Here is a 19,286-nt window from a genome sequence, read left to right on the forward strand (position 1 = left end):
TCCCAATTTCGTATCGTCCAATTCTACCCTCCCCTGTCTCGAACGTTGTTAGGCCATGCCTCCCACAAGCCGGCTGCAATGTGGACTAAGGCCATGGTTAGACTAGTGTATTTGTGGCGTTTTTTTATACGTTTTTGAATACGTTTCATGTCCCTATTACACAGAAATGCGTTTTTTGGCGTTTTTTTGTGGATACGGCTGAAACGCTAAATTGTGTTTGCGTTTTGGAGAAACGCTAAAATACGCGCCGTCAACAGCGTGTAGTCTGCACAGAGCCGTTGTTGCGAAAACGCCCATGCGCAGTAGATACCATCTGCGTGCCCTTCCGGTGACAACAGTGTGTGTGTTTGGGACATAGCTCCGTGTCCCAAATAGCTTCAGCTACCATGTGTTGTCAAGTTATTGTTATAAGGACCCCAGTCCAAGCTACAACAGTCTGCATTCCCTTAACAATTGTTTGTATTGAGCCGTATATTGTACCCATATGCAATATGTTAAATAAAGTTTACATCCATTCATTCTGCTAGAATTACCGATTGCATGAGCAGCTGGCTAACATGAGCTATCGGGATTCAGACCCTGTTAGCTCAGAGCTCCTCTTTCAACTTAACAAGCATTAAACAAAATGGCCCAGTCATCTATTCACCTTTGTTTAATACACACAGCGTTGTCTCTAATGTTATCTAACTACTGATAGCTCGCGATATCATCAGTTTGGTGCTGGCTAAGTAGCGTGAGCTAACGTTAGCTTCTAGCCACAATGCTATATTGTTATAATGGCATACTCCATTGACGTTAGCATGCAGCTAACAATGCTACCGATCTTTTTTTAGACTAAACTATCCGCTCTTGGTGGTCACTTGTGTTGATGTTAGTTTTGTTTCATCAACAAATGACAGGCAGAACACACAGTGAATGTATCCGTTTTGTTTATTGCACTTTTATTAGGCTTTGCTGAAAAAGAATTGCTGCATTGGGTAACTAGGCAAAAGATGGTGGCCGCCTTGTTGACATTTGCTTTGCAGGCACATTCAAGTTCTGATTGGTTGAAATTGCCTTCATGTTTGCCACCTACTGCCACCTACTGCTTTGGCAGTGTACTACATCAGTGTGCTCGGGTGACAAAAACGAAAAAAAAACGAAAGTGTGACTCGAGGCGCACGACGTCGCGGCGAAACGCATATGACAATGATACGAAAATGAAATGAAAGGTGTAACCGCACCCTAAGCCTTACATCACGTGTCCCCTCCGGTACTCGAGGAGGCAGCCGTCGCATCTTTTCACCTGCACAGCGCGATCTCTCAGCGTCGGGGGTCTGCGTTTGGGGGGCACGCCGCCCCCGTCGCTTCCTGATTCTGCTGCGCAGGCGCACCAACCGACCTGTAGGAGTCGCTGTCCACAACGTCCGATCCCCACCCATCAGCTTCCCACCCCCTAATACTGCCAATTGTATTAGTATGAACGACCAGCCAAGCTGGTAGCAACGGCGAGAGCTGGGCTCGAACCCAGCATCTCCTGCGTTGGTGGCGAGCGCCTTGCCCACTGCACCACCTAGCCGCCTTATTTTTTATTATTATTATTTTTTTTATCTACTTTTTCTCGCCATTTTTCTATTTTTTCACCCGTCCCCAATTTCGTATTGTCCAATTCTACCCTCCCCTGTCTCGAACGTTGTTAGGCCATGCCTCCCACAAGCCGGCTGCAATGTGGACGAAGCCTTGCATCACGTGTCCCCTCCGGTACTCGAGGAGGCAGCCGTCGCATCTTTTCACCTGCACAGCGCGATCTCTCAGCGGCGAGGGTATGCGTGGGAGGGACACGCCACCCCCGTCGTTTCCTGATTCTACTGTGCAGGCGCACCAACCGACCTGTAGGAGTCGCTGTCCACAACGTCCGATCCCCACCCACCAGCTTCCCACCCCCTAATACTGCCAATTGTATTAGTATGAACGACCAGCCAAGCTGGTAGCAACGCCGAGAGCTGGGCTCGAACCCAGCATCTCCTGCGTTGGTGGCGAGCGCCTTGCCCACTGCGCCACCTAGCCGCCCCTACAATTCTTTATTAATATTTTTATTTTATTTTATTTTTTTATATTTAAGTCAAGTCACCATGTACAGTATGGCTCGGCGGCCAGTCAAACCAAGCAGTCAACATGTACAGTATGGCTCGGCGGCCAGTCAAACCAAGCAGTCACCTAGCCCCTTTCGTGACTGCGATGCACTGTAATCATAACAACTACTACCTTACACTTTAATCATAACTACTACTACCTTACACTGTAATCATAACTACTACTACCCTTACACTGTAATCATAACTACTACTACCTTATAGGGGTGCACGATATTGATTTTTGACCCCGATATCGATACCGATAACTTTCTGCTCCTCAAGGTCGATACCGATAACCGATAATATATATATATTTATTGTATTATAATATTTTTTTTTTATGTATATTCCTGTAGTTTTGACCTAACCAGATTTATCATGACATGAGCGTTACTACTATGAACAAAACAAAGCCAAGAGAACAGTTTTGACTCTTCAAATAAAGTGACTATATTTATTTTTCCAAATAAATATAATTTGAGTCAATCACAAAATTCACAATCCGTCAATGTCATTAACAATGTGTTTCCCTGAACAATGAGTGAACTAAAAACCAACAGGTATTGTGCTTTGTCAGCAGATAAAACATTTGACGCTATAGGAAAGGAGACTGTTGTGGTCTTGTCATGAAACAACTATTACTTGGCATTTATAGGACAGCACGCCTCAAAAAGAATAAAATAAACCAAACAAACATCACTCCGGCTGTCGGCGTTGCCTCCGGCTTGGGCCGGCTGTCATACTAACTCAATTGGCAGAGTTAGCGGGTGGAAGTCGATGGGTGGTAATCTGGATGTGGTGGACAGCGACTCCTACAGGTCGGTTGGGGGACGCCTGCACAGCAGAGACAGGAAATGTTGGGGGTAGTGTGAGCCTCCCACACGTTACACCTCGCCAATGAGAGTCCGCGCTGCAAGGTGAAAAGACGTGACAGGCTGCATCCACATGTATCGGAGGGGACATGTGATGCATTCTTCTATCCTCCCTACAACCGGCCAGTGGGGGGCATATGCAAGCAACGTTCAAGACAGGGTAGGGGAGAATTGGCACAGCGAAATTGGGATGGGAGAAAAATAGAAAAAAGAGGAGAAAAAGAGGATAAAAAAAAATATAATATTGCGAGAGTAACCCCCCTGCACAAAAAAGGCAGCAAACTGGACCCAGGCAACTACCGCCCTGTTTCTATTCTTACCTCCATCTCGAAAGTCATGGAAGAAATAGTATACGAACAGGTCGAAAAGTACAGAGTACAGCAACTTGCAATGGGCCTGGTCTACAAGATACACTACACCACTAAGGTACCCATGTACATGTCAAAATATTTCCCAAAGGTCAGTGAATACCACGACCACAACACCAGAGGGAGCTCCACAAATCATGTTAAACCCAGATTCGGCTCAAACAAGGGACTAAACACGTTTTGCAATTATGCCACATCAATGTGGAACGCCCTACCAACAGCTGTAAAGGAATGTGAATCACTACCCACCTTCAAAACCACTCTCAAAGAGCACCTACGGGAGACTGCAATTCGTAACTGGCCCCTGTAAATGTCCAAACCCAACCCCCTCCAATGTACAATAACACCCCCCCACCCCGCCTAGTGCCTACCCAACCCCCCCCCCCCAACCACCTCCAATGTACAGTTACCCCACCCCACCTACCCCCCCCCCCCACCCCAACCTCCTCCAATGTACAGTTTCTTCCCCCTCAAATGTATATACTCTCTTTTTAGACTCTTTTTGTACTCATAAACAGTACTGTATATTTGTAGATCTGGTATGTCATAAATGTCTAGATGCAACAGTACTGTCTACCTGTATGTCATGTATGTCATTTATGTTATGATAAATTGAAAATGGGGGACCCTGATGTAAACAAGACGAAAGTCTTTCTCTGGTCTGCATCCCCTTAACAATTGTGTGTATTGAGCCGTACTGTATTGTACCCATTCTGCAATCTGTTAATAATATTTTCAATCAATCAATCAATCAATCAATCAATCAATCAATCAATCAATCAATCAATCAATCAATCGAACCGATTTCAATCTTCTCGTCTGACTCTGGGGAAGATGGCAAATAAGTGTATTTCCCAAAATGTTGGAGTGTTCCTCTATGTGGAGGCTGCTTGACAGATGAGTAGGGTATTGGCTGCTGCAGGTCAGTTTAGTTTGCTGCTCGGTTACAGGTCTTTTACAGATTCACCATCAATACCAAATCCTATAGTCAAAGGTTAACTTTCATAGAATCATTTAACCGCAATGACATTTTAGTGTACAGTATGTGTATGTGGTGGTTTTTGCTAGTCCTAGGCTGTTAACCCCAAGAAACATTAACGCCCAGCTTGTGGGTTTGTGTGTGTGTGTGTGTGTGTGTGTGTGTGTGTGTGTGTGTGTGTGTGTGTGTGTGTGTGTGTGTGTGTGTGTGTGTGTGTGTGTGTGTGTGTGTGTGTGTGTGTGTGTGTGTGTGTGTGTGTGTGTGTGTGTGTGTGTGTGTGTGTGTGTGTGTGTGTGTGTAGGCTTGTGCCTTTACCTGTATATGTGTCTATGCTTGCGTGTGCATTCATGTGTGAGTGGTTGTGTGATTGTAAAGGCCTGTGTCTGTGTTATATTGTGTGTCTGGTTATGCGTTTGTACGTGCGTTTGTTTGTGTATGTGTGTGTGTGTGCGTGTGTGTGTGTGTGTGTGTGCACACGCGTGCGCCTGCCTGCCTGTTTGTAGTTGTTTTCACAAACATTTTGTGTACTTTTTAGAACTTGCTTCCCATTGCTCTACTTTGTTTGCATTAATGATCTAATTTGGAGTGAAGGTATCTCTTAGTACTTTCCCCATGACTCAAAGAACATTCTTCTTGACTAATATGACTAAACACTAGACTGTTTTAACCTTCATTCATTGAGGGAAGGTTGAATGAACAAGCTCACACTTTTCTCAGCAGCGTTTTCCTGCACAATCAGCGTTACACACATTCAAAACTGGGATGTTCCTGTGCCCATATAACAAAGTTGAAACCATAGACTGTCTCTAGTAATATAACAAAGTTGAAACCATAGACTGTCTCTAGTAATATAACAAAGTTGAAACCATAGACTGTCTCTAGTAATATAACAAAGTTGAAACCATAGACTGTCTCTAGTAATATAACAAAGTTGAAACCATAGACTGTCTCTAGTAATATAACAAAGTTGAAACCATAGACTGTCTCTAGTAATATAACAAAGTTGAAACCATAGACTGTCTCTAGTAATATAACAAAGTTGAAACCATAGACTGTCTCTAGTAATATAACAAAGTTGAAACCATAGACTGTCTCTAGTAATATAACAAAGTTGAAACCATAGACTGTCTCTAGTAATATAACAAAGTTGAAACCATAGACTGTCTCTAGTAATATAACAAAGTTGAAACCATAGACTGTCTCTAGTAATATAACAAAGTTGAAACCATAGACTGTCTCTAGTAATATAACAAAGTTGAAACCATAGACTGTCTCTAGTAATATAACAAAGTTGAAACCATAGACTGTCTCTAGTATAACAAAGTTGAAACCATAGACTGTCTCTAGTAATATAACAAAGTTGAAACCATAGACTGTCTCTAGTAATATAACAAAGTTGAAACCATAGACTGTCTCTAGTAATATAACAAAGTTGAAACCATAGACTGTCTCTAGTAATATAACAAAGTTGAAACCATAGACTGTCTCTAGTAATATAACAAAGTTGAAACCATAGACTGTCTCTAGTAATATAACAAAGTTGAAACCATAGACTGTCTCTAGTAATATAACAAAGTTGAAACCATAGACTGTCTCTAGTAATATAACAAAGTTGAAACCATAGACTGTCTCTAGTAATATAACAAAGTTGAAACCATAGACTGTCTCTAGTAATATAACAAAGTTGAAACCATAGACTGTCTCTGGTAATATAACAAGGTTGAAACCATAGACTGTCTCTAGTAATATAACAAGGTTGAAACCATAGACTGTCTCTGGTAATATAACAAGGTTGAAACTACGTAGACTGTCTATAGTAATATAACAAAGTTGAAACCATAGACTGTCTCTAGTAATATAACAAAGTTGAAACCATAGACTGTCTCTGGTAATATAACAAAGTTGAAACCATAGACTGTCTCTAGTAATATAACAAAGTTGAAACCATAGACTGTCTCTAGTAATATAACAAAGTTGAAACCATAGACTGTCTCTAGTAATATAACAAAGTTGAAACCATAGACTGTCTCTAGTAATATAACAAAGTTGAAACCATAGACTGTCTCTAGTAATATAACAAAGTTGAAACCATAGACTGTCTCTAGTAATATAACAAAGTTGAAACCATAGACTGTCTCTAGTAATATAACAAAGTTGAAACCATAGACTGTCTCTAGTAATATAACAAAGTTGAAACCATAGACTGTCTCTAGTAATATAACAAAGTTGAAACCATAGACTGTCTCTAGTAATATAACAAAGTTGAAACCATAGACTGTCTCTAGTAATATAACAAAGTTGAAACCATAGACTGTCTCTAGTAATATAACAAAGTTGAAACCATAGACTGTCTCTAGTATAACAAAGTTGAAACCATAGACTGTCTCTAGTAATATAACAAAGTTGAAACCATAGACTGTCTCTAGTAATATAACAAAGTTGAAACCATAGACTGTCTCTAGTAATATAACAAAGTTGAAACCATAGACTGTCTCTAGTAATATAACAAAGTTGAAACCATAGACTGTCTCTAGTAATATAACAAAGTTGAAACCATAGACTGTCTCTAGTAATATAACAAAGTTGAAACCATAGACTGTCTCTGGTAATATAACAAGGTTGAAACCATAGACTGTCTCTAGTAATATAACAAAGTTGAAACCATAGACTGTCTCTGGTAATATAACAAGGTTGAAACTACGTAGACTGTCTATAGTAATATAACAAAGTTGAAACTACCTAGACTGTCTCTGGTAATAGCGTTATGGTTAGACTGTCTCTATTGTTATCTACTTACTCCTGAGTTGAAATACCTCCCACTTTGCCACCTGAATTGGATCCTGGACTGGATAAAGTTACTTCTCAAATATATTACAGTGCAGATGACCTGTTTACAATATTGTAATTAGTAACATGGATTGCAGTAGCATAACCTGATTACATTTTATTATACCCGCATATAACCCCTCTATATACTTGCTTGTACACCTGCATATATCCCATAGCTCTGTATGATAGCATTCACAAGAATGCTGTATATATCATATATATTTATTCTCACCGCATATATACCTATCCACACCTGTCTGTACTTACCTGCACATAGTCCTTTACTATATCTATATCTGTACATATCCTACTCTTACTAGTTATGCTGCTGGCCAGTATGATTAATACAATACTGTCTTCATACCTGTATCACTGTACAAATTATACTACAACTCTGTACATACATCTGATTAGCACTACACTAAGTATAACTAAATTGTATATTTTGTACCCAGTTTAATCACATGTACATTGTATATTGCTGTTGCACTTTACTGCTATATTTGCACTCTGGTTGGATGGCAAAATTATTTTCATTGTACTGTACTTGTGCTGTATAATGACAATACATGTGAATCTAATCTAATCTACTCTAATAATCGAATCTATTACTTTAGGATTACTTTGCCTCTTAAATGTACAGAATTTGAGGACAAAGCAGACAATCTATTCCAATTTACAGATGGTCAGTTGAATAACGATTATCATCACCTACAATCATGATTAAGGTAAAGTATAGTTAATAAAAAAAAAAAAAAAAGTAAAGTATAGTGTATAGTGTATATAGTGTATTGTATAATGTATAGTGACTTGTGTGTTCTTAATCTCACCGTCAGATTGTCTTTTCCCCCTTTTATACATGCAAACAATTAACCACTAGTTTTTCCAAAAGTATCTGTAATCTGATTACAGTTACCAATTATTTAGTCATTTTGTTACATGTTATTTGTTACTACTCAACCCTGTGGATATTAAACTCTCCTGGCGACGTGGTGCTGGTGAGTGGAGGGTTCAAGTCTGGTCGGAGTTAAATTAAGTTATACTTTATTAATCACTTGTGCAGTGATAGCAGACGGACAGTTGCCTGTGGACAAGCTCCAGTTGTAATGCCAGTACGTTGGTCAAGGGAAATGGCAGGAGTGTGGAAACCAAAAACCCACGCAAACATGCAAACTCCACACAGAAAGGCCCCCCATCGGGATTGAACCCAGGACTCTCTTGCTGTGAGGCAACATTGCTATGCTGAGCCACTGTGCGTGCCAAGTACAAAGTGCCTGCCAGTGGCCATCGGTTATACAGTAGCCTACAACCTAGCCTGACTCGTCAGACCCATGGAATATACGCAAGCTAGCTCTCCATTGGGTTTGAAAGTGGCACATTGAGAAATAAACAAATAGCTTGCCAGCGAAAATTGTCATCAATAAAGTCATGTGACTCACCGCGGTGATGTGTCTTGTCTTTCATGCCAGTGGGGAATTCCTGGCGCTGTAATTACATCAAAGTACAGTAAAAAGACAGTTTCTCCATTTATCTGTGTGTTACCAAGGCAATGGGCTGTCAGTGTGCAATCAGGTTTTTATATTAGTGTTTAGAATAGCCTTCATGCGTGAGCTGTGCCTTGCTACTGCTGTTAGTACAGAGACGGGCACAAAATAGTGTTTTCCCACACTTTAATGTAATCACAGCACCAGGAAATCCCCACTGGCGTGAAAGACAAGACACCAGCACATCACCACGGTGAGTCAAATTCACTTTATTGACAACAGTTTTTTGCCAGCAAGCTATTCGTTTATTTCTCAATGGGCTGCTTTCAGACCCCGTTCCATGTGTCAGGTTACCTACAACCCAAAGACTAAGTTCAATTGAACCTTTATTAATCCCCTTGAGGACATTTGTTCTCCGCATTTGACCCATCCTAACTATTTAGGAGCAGGGGACCAACTCCAGTTGTAATGCCAGAACCTTGGTCAGGAGCAATGTCTTTTGGTGTGGGGAGGAAACTGGAGTACCTCGAGGAAACCCACGCGAACACGGGGAGAACATGCAAACTCCACACAGAATGGGGAGTGTTAGGCTACTACTTGTGTGTACTTCCTCCCAGATTTGTACAACCAATCTGGGGATTCAAAACTGACAGCCTTACTTACCCTGCCCCTCAGTCTATTTCATTACCCCCTGCCCCCCAGACTATTTAATGTCTACCCCCTGCCCCCGAGTCTATTTAATGCCTACCCCCTGCCCCCCAGTCTATTCCATTACCCCCTGCCCCCCAGTCTATTTAATGCCTACCCCCTGCCCCCCAGTCTATTCCATTAACCCCTGCCCCTCAGTCTATTCCATTACCCCCTGCCCCTCAGTTTATTCCATTACCCCCTGCCCCCCAGTCTATTCCATTACCCCTGCCCCCCAGTCTATTTAATGTCTACCCCCTGCCCCCAGTCTATTCCATTACCCCCTTTCCCCCAGTCTATTCCATTACCCCCTGCCCCCCAGTATATTTAATTTTTTACGACAAAGATGTGGATGTACATTATGCAGAAGGGTCGTTTTCGGTTTCAAATGAAAAATGTAAAAGGGCTCCTGGCTTCAAAGCTATATGTTATATTGTGACAGATCTCCTCCCCCCTCCCATGGATATGTGAAGGATGGGAGATACTTCTGCCACCGGAGGAGTAGAGTAAATTAGGTAGCTGATTAGTACTGATAGAATACACCTGCGCAGCATTAGTTCACACACATCTCACATGCACACACTCCCGACACACACACTAGCTGATTAGTACTGATAGAATACACCTGCGCATAATTAGTTCACACACATCTCACGTGCACACACCCCAGACACACACACTACAAAGCCACTTGGTTAGTCAGGAGTAAGTTGAGCGGAGTAGGAGTTGGAGTTGTGCTATAGGGAGGTATAGTGGTTACGTCATTTTAGTTTTTTCGTGTTCCACCCTCTGTTCCACTTAATGTATTTCCCCATTGCCCATTTCTAAATCGGCTTGTTTAAAACAAATAAAGCATGGACATTGGCATGGTAAAAAAAATAACAACGTTTATGTTTTCGTTCACTGGGAAACTACACTGCCATTTTGGCGCTGCTGACTGACGTCACCACAGCATAGACTCCTGGCTTTAGTCGCAGACCTAGGATTTCCCTTACATTCCATAAGCTTAACAATTCGTACAATGGGAAAATAACTGACCCTGAATCTGTGGCTATCTCTCTGGTGATTATAACCAGATCAGATGAAGCCAACCACCATTTTTTTTTTTTTTCTTTTTTTTTTTTTTGGTCTTTTTCCCCCTCCATTTTCCTCCGATTTTCTCCCATCCCAATGTTAGTCGTATGCCAATTCCCAGTCCCTTCCTGGTCGCTGCGCTTTACCCCCCACAGTCAGATCATTTGGGAGAGTGGAGGCTACCACGTGCTTCCTCCGACACACGTCCAGCCAATCACCGCTTCTTTTCACCTGGCAGCGCGGATTCTCATTGAGAGGGCGTAGCGTGTGGGAGGACCACACTATCCCCCTCACGTCCAATCCGCGCTTAGCAGGCGCCCCGACCGAACTGTAGGAGTCGCTGTTTACAACGACCCGGACCCACCCCGCCAGCTTCTCCCACCCTCTGATACAGCCAATTGTATCAGTGCAGACGGCCAGCCAAGCTGGTGACAACCCCGGAGCTGTGAGCTGGATTCGAACAGGCGAACCAAGCTCACAGCTCCGGGGCTGGTGACGAACGCAATCTCCGCTCGACCACCTAACCGCCCTGCCAACCACCATTTCTAAAAGCAACAACCACGTTATCATTATTTGTATTCGCTGCATATTAAATCACTGTAAATACTCGTGTTTCGTTGTACATATTGTGTATAGTTTATAACGTTATTGTTTTTTACATAATGTTAGTAGCTAGCTAGCTTGCTAGCCATTCCCGAAACTCCTCTACATGCCCCGATTTAAAATGGTTCTCTCCTCGTATACTTTTGTCCTCACAAACAAAGTATTCTGCCAGGGAACTTATGGACACGACAGTAGTAGTGAGCTTGTAACGTTAACGTTAGTTAGCTATCTAGTTAGTTAGTTAGTTATTTTATACTATCTTTTAATTTAATCTAGCACACTCTCAGGAGCAAAACAGAAAGAAGCATTTCATGCAAAAGTATTCTGTATTTCTGTATGACAACTAATAAAGAAACTTGAACTTGAAACTACTACAGCTGGCCGTGACATGTAGCTAGCTAGCTTGCTAGCCGGCATGATGCGTGCAGTGCTTTGCCCCAGAGTGTAACCACAGGTCTGAGAAGAGGACCTGCACATTTTACTCGTTCCCGAAACTCCTCTACATGCCCCGATTTAAAATGGTTCACGACAGTAGACATTGCTAATGTCCATTTAGCGAGGTAACGTTAAAAACCTTATAACTACCTTTATTTCAACCAAAATGCTTAAACAATAATGTTAGTGGTAGAAGGGAACTCATTTTGTGCAAAAATGGAAGCTTGTCAATTTCCATGCGGCAGAATGGTTACAATAGCCGATAATCCATTTTCCCAATGATGAATCCCTATACGAGTGGAACAACCAGTGACGTCAGACTACACCTCCCTATTGAGAGAGAGAGAGATTGTGTACTCAGAGTTGTGACGGTGAGAGGTAGTGAGAGGTGAGGAGAAAGCGAGTAGGTGTTCTTTGTGTACTGGACCCTGGACTGGCTGAGATTCACCCTTGTGTACTGACCCTGGACCGGACGATTACCCTGAGTATTGAACAATCCCTTTTTCTTTCGGCAAGCCTGTTTTGTGTTTTTGACAATCAGACTGTCTATGACCATTCTCTTGCCTATCAAACTGGATTTTTTCCTTAATTCAATAAATATTCCTATTGATTGATATTGCTCTTGTGTGGACCTTTTGAATTTGTTTGTATTTGAACCGTGGCGAGTCTGGTCCCCCCCAGATTCGTCACAATATATTTGATATCACATATAGCTACTATGAACATGCATGTCTGAAACATTTATATATCCTTCCTTTACCTCGATTTTTACCCTGAATAAAATAGATATACTTAAAGGTGCACTATGTAACTTTTTCATGGAAAAATATAGCTTAAAGAAATATCTCAATCACAGATGGTCAAACAAGAGAAAACCGTCTCAACAGCAATGCATTAAAACCAGTGGAATTGCCCTATGAACTCTTCTGGTCGGGCCTGACCAGTGACGTGATATCTTCTCTGCAAACAGAAAGTACTGTAGCAGTTGAACTACCTAAAAAGCTACAGTCTCATTTCTAGAGCACAGATTTGTACGACGTAAATTAAAAACAAATTCTTTCTGTTTTCTCTTATCCAACACTGAGCAGTTACCTCTCACGGCCACAGGGGACGCCATTGTGTGAAGTTTAGATAGTGCACAAAGCATAAGGGGTATAGTATTGTAATCACCCGTGTCTGTGTATGGGTGTGTGTGTGTGTTTGTTTGTGTCTCTGTGTGTGTGTTTGTGTCTCTGTGTGCGTGTGTGCTTGTCTGACCTTAACCGTGATCAATTTCTAACATTATTTGTATCAAACGGTGTGGACAGGTTGACAGTCAGCCAAAGATCTGCACTATTTAATTGTTTTCAAAAAGGTTGATGACACTGATCGAGGTAAGAATTTAGCCACTGGACCATATACAAGACTTTCAACCTAGGAGAATTAGGTGGGGAAGCTGTCCTCAGTCTAGTAGTTGGTATTGTAAATAGACTGCCTGGGCAGTGGGTTACAGTTATATATCGCATAGCTCCGCTCTGTGTCTACTGCAATACTCTTCCATATCAGTATTAGCACTGAATACATTTTCACATGCACCTTTACATACCTCATCTGCCTGGCCACACCCCCATCCGCTCCTCTACATAAGCAGGGGTGTGGCCATACTAACAGCTCCTTCTTTAGTTTTCACCACGGCAAGTGCCTGCATGTACCACACTTTGAGATTGCTGAAATATTGAAGAAAGGAATAGGAGCTACGATGAAGGAGCTACGTTGACATTATATCTTTGTTTTCTCTCTCACTATTTTCGAGGAAATACAGCGATAATGTCTTCGCCACTGGGGTGTCTAGAAGATGATGATCATTCTGACCTCCACCGGCATTTTCGTATTAGGGGCTCGTTCTGGTTTTTGACGCCCACGCTACATGAGCTCCTCATCGGGAGCTCTATTTGCCTGGGACCGTGTCCGAATCTGCGGTTCAAACCCCTGGTTTTCTGGACGAACGGATACTCTCTGTCACCGTGCGAGGCCCCACCTTTCAAGATTAAAGTTACCCAGCGTGAGGGAAGTGGGTTTGGTGTTTCGTTATAAGAATTTCTCCACACTCTAGTCGGCTGCAGCCCATGCGGGAATTGTGCCGGCACCGCTGTGTCTGTTAATCACCGTTCTGAAGACTGTGTTGACTTCTTTCCTCTTCTCTCTTCGGATGAGGAGAGGGACAGACGGCGGCTGTCTGAAGTGTTGGCCTATATTGTGTTCTCTCGTTGTACAGTTTTCGGTGATAGCTACATGGCTTGCGTTCTAGCTGGGTTGTGCTACCTGTTAGCCAGTTAGCTGTTAGCTGCGACGCTAGCTCTGTATGCTCGCTCGGCTGGGAACGTTAGCCTGATGCTACCAGTTAACCTGGAGTTAGCTGTTAGCTTATGCTTTACCGTTGAACATTAGCCGTGAGAATAGCAGGCCATAACACTCTGACTACGACATCATCTTTGACAGAGGATGTAGTCGGCCCTGCACCATGATCGGCAGTTGGAGGGGGGCATCTTAGCTTCTTTTGCCCCGCCAGCGAGGGCCTTCGTCAACGTGGAGACCAGTGTGGCGGTCCTCTCAGCCTGCGTTCGTTGGTGCAGGTAAGGGTCCTTTGGACACTTAACGCCTCTTCCTTCCTTCCCTTCTGAATGTTTTGTAATAACGATGTTTTTTTTCCCAAAACGTATGTTGCTTCACTACATTTGGGGATGCGACATGTGTTGTGTGTGAATTGTCTTCAGATTCAGATTCAGATTCAGATTCCTTTATTGAGCCATTTGTGTAAAAACACATTGGTAGTTGTTGCAGCAATACAGTGTATGCATTTTCTTTTCTTTTTCCACAGCAAACAACACCAACACAGACACATGACAAGAAACGAAACAGTGCAGTGGAGGATTAATCAATAAAATACATATATATATATATATAAAGAGTGCAGAGTTCCAGTACGGACTAGTGCAGTGCAGTCAGTGTCATTGTGCCAGTGTCACTTGGGGGCAGAGGGGGGGGGGGACCTGAGGCATTGATCAGCCTGGCGGCTGAAGGGAAGAAGCTCAGTCTGTGACGAGCTTTCACAGCCTTTGGGATCCTCAGCCTTCTCCCAGAGGGGAGCAGGGTGAAGAGGCTGTGACCGGGGTGGGATGGGTCGGCCATGATCTTCCTCGCCCTCTTCAGCGCCCTGGAGTCGTGCAGGGACCTGAGGGAGGGCAGGGGACAGCTGATCACCCTCTCCGCAGAGCGAATCACCCGCTGCAGCTTGGCGAGATCTTTTGCCGCTGCAGCGGGGAACCAGTCTTGATCGCTAGTATAGCTTTCTCTCTACCTAGAAAACGGCGTTGTTTTTTACGTGAGTAAAATGAACTGGTTTTGTTGTATGATGAGAAGTTATGTGTTCATGTAACGTTAGGCAACGTAGTTGAGCTCACAACTGGCTGGGTTAATAACCCTGCAAAGCTATGCATAGTGGCATGTGATCGAGGGGTGAGTCCCTCTCTCAGCTTGTGATGACAATAAACAGGTGGCGTGTTCACATATTAACAGGGCTGTAAACCAGGGGTAAGGTGGTGAGGGGTGCTCCCCCCGGTTTTCCCCTGGGCCCCCCCCCTCCCCTCAAACATGATTTTGTTTACAATATATTGTTTCACTATGTTTGTGGGGATACGGTGCAACCCCTCAGCTTCTGCTGGGGTTGTGCTCCTGCTTAGAGAAGCAATTTCTTTTCTAGAAAAGATTTTTTGGTCGCTGTCGTGGACTTAGCAAGGCTTGTGGCCAGTACTTAATCGAGGACTTGTGTCTTCTCTCGTTATGAAAAACGGCGTTCCTCTTACGGTAGTGAGCGTGTACTTTTGCCTTTTTTGTTGTGATGGAGGGTTGTGTGTGTCGTTAAGATCCACAACTGGGTTAGGTGTTGGCCTACAGAAGTCACATGTGTAAGCTCTTGTACCAGGGCCCTTAAAGGGGCCCTCTCTTGGTCTGTGTTTTTCTTCCTTTAGGAAAGGTGTACAAATTCAGATGGCAGGTTCGCACATGAGTCTATGTGAAGCTGTTAACGCTTCATGTAGCACGCTATGACTGGTGTCATGGCTCTGCTTTGTCATTGCATCGTATCAGGGGTGAGGGGTCATGAGGGGGTGAACTGGTAAAACCTTCCTCCCCTTTTTCTGATTGGTCAGGGGTCAAAACCTCCTGTCCTTCGGGCTTCCTGTCACGTTGCTGGATCAGCACGTCACAGGGTAGGGAGGGGGGGGGGGGGGGGGGGGAAGGGAGTTTCCTGGTCCCACACCATATTGGGCGGTGGGCCACGGAATTCCCCCCGCCATAGAGTACGTCACTGGGCGCGTTTCTATTGGTTGTGAGACTTCCGTGAGTTATTCAGGCTCCATGTTGTGGACCTCTGTTACAGGGAGTTTCAGAGCCTCCTCCTCAGGGAGTTTCAGAGCCTCCTCAGGGAGTTTCAGAGCCTCCTGTGAGTTCAGACCGTCCCTCTCAGTGAGGGAGCCTCCTCAGAGTTTCAGAGCCTCCTCAGATTGTCAAGGTGTGTAGAACTTAAAAAGAAGTTCTGCTCTGTTGTATGTGTATTGAGCTTGGTGGGTGATGCAATGCAGTAGAGACGATTTGTTCTTCTGCTCTGCTCCCTTCTAGTAGTGTGTATATTGGGTCAGAGCCTCCTACTCAGCGAGTTTCAGAGCCTCCTCCTCAGGGAGTTTCAGAGCCTCCTCTGTGAGTTCAGAGCCTCCCTCTCAGTGAGGGGGCCTCCTCAGAGTTTCAGAGCCTCCTCCTCGGAGAGTCAAATTGTTACATAGCTCAATGTTGCAATATGTCTTTTCAATTTATTGCTCACGTGGGAAGTCTTTCTGGGGGTTCCCCGTCCCCTCCTTTATGGAGCAGGTTGACGGGGTATTGTTTAGGGAGTTCCCTGACTCCTCGCCTGTAATGGTCTGTTGAGTCATGGGTTTCCCCCCGTCATAGGGTACGCCGCTCCCCGCCCCCTCTTTTATGGAGCATGGTTGACGGGGTGTTGTTTTCCCTCAGCCGCGTCGTATGGGACCCATGTCCGTATTTTTTTCTGTAAAAAAGCGGCTTCTTGTCGTTCTCCCAGGCGGCTTGGAGGAACAGTATCTGGGTTCTTGTTAGAATGTCCATTGATATGTTTTGGGTCTCGACGTGTACATAGTGCTGGCCCTGGGTGCTTCTGATAGGAACCATGCATGGGCTTGCGCGCCTTGGTTGCTCATCATTGAAACAGCGTTTTTATGGGGCAACTGGGATGGAGTTTGTCTCTTCTGAGTGCCAGTGTACTAGGCTTGTCTCGACGAATTCTCGTTCATATCTGGGGGATGTTAACAGAATAGATCAACGCATTGGTAGAGGGGTCTCACGCCCTTGGGGTGGGCCACCGGGGCGCGGTACGAAAGGGGCCGTCTGGGTGGCGCCCTCTATAATGTTTTGGATCGACGTGCGTACCTACCCCCCTCCTGGGACTGGGGATGGCAGTGTGATTAGGGCACAGGACTGATTCTGGTCGCGCTGAGGGACTTGTGCTTTTTTCGGGGGGTAAAATGCCGGGTCGGCCCGGGCGTTGCAGGGTTTGACGTTATGGAGATGTTCGTGGTTGTGTTACTACGTGTTACCCCTCACTGTTGCTTGGTCCATGTTGTGTTGTACCTTGTGCTGTGCTGAGGGAGCCTGGTCCTTCTCCTTTCTTTTTCGCCCCTCTCTTCTCCTGCTTAGGCAGGGCTGGGAGGGGGCTGTTGAGGTGGTTCTTGTAGAACTCCTCTGGCATCCCTGTGTACGTCCCGGTCCGCTGGGCCCGGGTTCGAAATTGTTTTCGTCAACCCGTTGGCCTGGGTTAACCCCTTTTTGAAAACTGAAACACTTGTACTGCGGTATAGCCAGTGTATACCCGCAGTTGTGTTTTGGAGTTTTTTCTTGGGGGGTTATAGGAACAACCGCCTCATGTTAGAACCAAGGGGGTGGTTGGTTCCCTGGTGTGTTGGTAGCGGAGTCAACTCTCGGGGTAGGCCGGGTTTGGCCCGTCTACCTGTGAGTGTGCCCCGCACCTTTCATGACGTCTGCCAATCATGTCAGCCTTCTCTGCCTCGGCCCCTCTAGAGAGTCGAGGGGTTTTTGTGGAGCCAGCATACGCCCCTTCCGCCGGGGTGCTGTTTCAGCAGACCCCTTTGGCGCCTGTCTAGTCCGCAGTGCTCCAGGCTCAGGTCGAGTGGCCTGTTGCCTGGATTGAGGGATCGACCTCTTTTGGGGGTCGTCTCCCCCGTGCGCTGCCTGCTCCCGCTGTGGGTGTAGCCTCTTGAGTGCTTCGGGGCGGTGTGCTGTAGGGGGGAAGGGCCTGCTCTTGGATGTGCCCTGTCCGAATATGCTGGCGATGTGGGGGTGGTGTCTCGATGCTGCGGCGTCGTTGGCCTCTCCAGGCCCCCTTTTCCGGGGGGGTCCAGTCCCTTCCTGGGTCTGGGTCCTCCTTCGCGCTCCGCTGCTACGGCCTTGCCACGGGGTTGGGCTTTTGCTCTTGACCCCGTGATATTAGGGGTTGTAACGGGGGTTTTGTTCCTTCCATTCGTTCCCTAGTGGCATGTGGGTTGCGCGTTTGTGTAGTCGTGGGTAAGTCCCACGGTCTGCTCACCCTGTGCGTTTGAGTTGCTAAACTCCTCTTCGCACAGTCGGATCCGATACCCTCCCGTCCTCCGCTAGGGGGGTCCGGGGGCTCGGGTCCTCCCCGGTTCTGATGGTTGTGGGGGGCCTCAGCGGGTACATTTGTCGAGCTTCCGCTCTGCTCAGCTCCTGTATTGCAGTAGACGCAGAGCGGAGCTATGCGATATATAACGTACGGTTATGTATATAACCATAGTTATATGAGCATAGTGACACTCTGCGTCGGACTCACTGAGGACCCCGTGGTCTTGCCTTTGTGGTGAAAGACTTGGGAAGGAGCTGTTAGTATGGCCACACCCCTGCTTATGTAGAGGAGCGGATGGGGTGTGGCCAGGCAGATGAGGTATGTAAAGGTGCATGTGAAAATTTATTCAGTGCTAATACTGATATGCAGTGATGGGCAAGCTACTTGGAAAATGTAGCAAGCTACACTACAAGTTACTCTCGATTAAATATAGCTCAACTACAATGGAAGCTATCCCCAGAGAAATGTAGCAAGCTACACTACAAGAACACGTCAAAAATAGCTAGCTACATCGGCACTACTTTTTTTTTTTTTTTTACTTCGTGACCAAGTTTCCACCAAACAAATAGGCAGGAAAAAAAATTCTCAGTTTGATTATTTATTATAAAACTGAAACAAGCCCTCGGTCTGGCTTTTTGTGTCATCCTTTTAACATGAACTTGTATTACACACTTCTTCAATATCTGAATTGTTTTACTTCATTTTACTAGTATTATGCTACCATGTATATACTACTACTACCAACTATGCTAATATGTCTATACTACTACAGTATGTACTCAGAGTATAACACTCAAGCTTGACACTGACAAACAATACTACTTATCCTTGGCCGCTAGATATGTACCACTACTGACTTGTTGTACACAATTTGTAAGTTGCTTTGAATGAAAGTGTCAGCTAAATGACCAAATGTATTTAAATATGTAACTCACAAAACATTCCATGGCCCCAAAATCATGTGGGGACCGCCCCTGGGGGTCCTGTCCCACAGGTTGAGAACCACTGCTTTTCCCTCTTTTTTCTTTTCTCCACCCCAATAATATTGTTCATTTTCTGCCTACAGTGAAACATCATGATAGCAGCTATCTTAGTTAAAGCTGTTGACAAAGTGTACTGACTTGTGTGCTGTTTG

This window comes from Notolepis coatsorum (assembly GCF_963971535.1).
Source record: "Notolepis coatsorum genome assembly, chromosome: 11".
In the NCBI taxonomy this organism is placed as follows: domain Eukaryota; kingdom Metazoa; phylum Chordata; class Actinopteri; order Aulopiformes; family Paralepididae; genus Notolepis; species Notolepis coatsorum.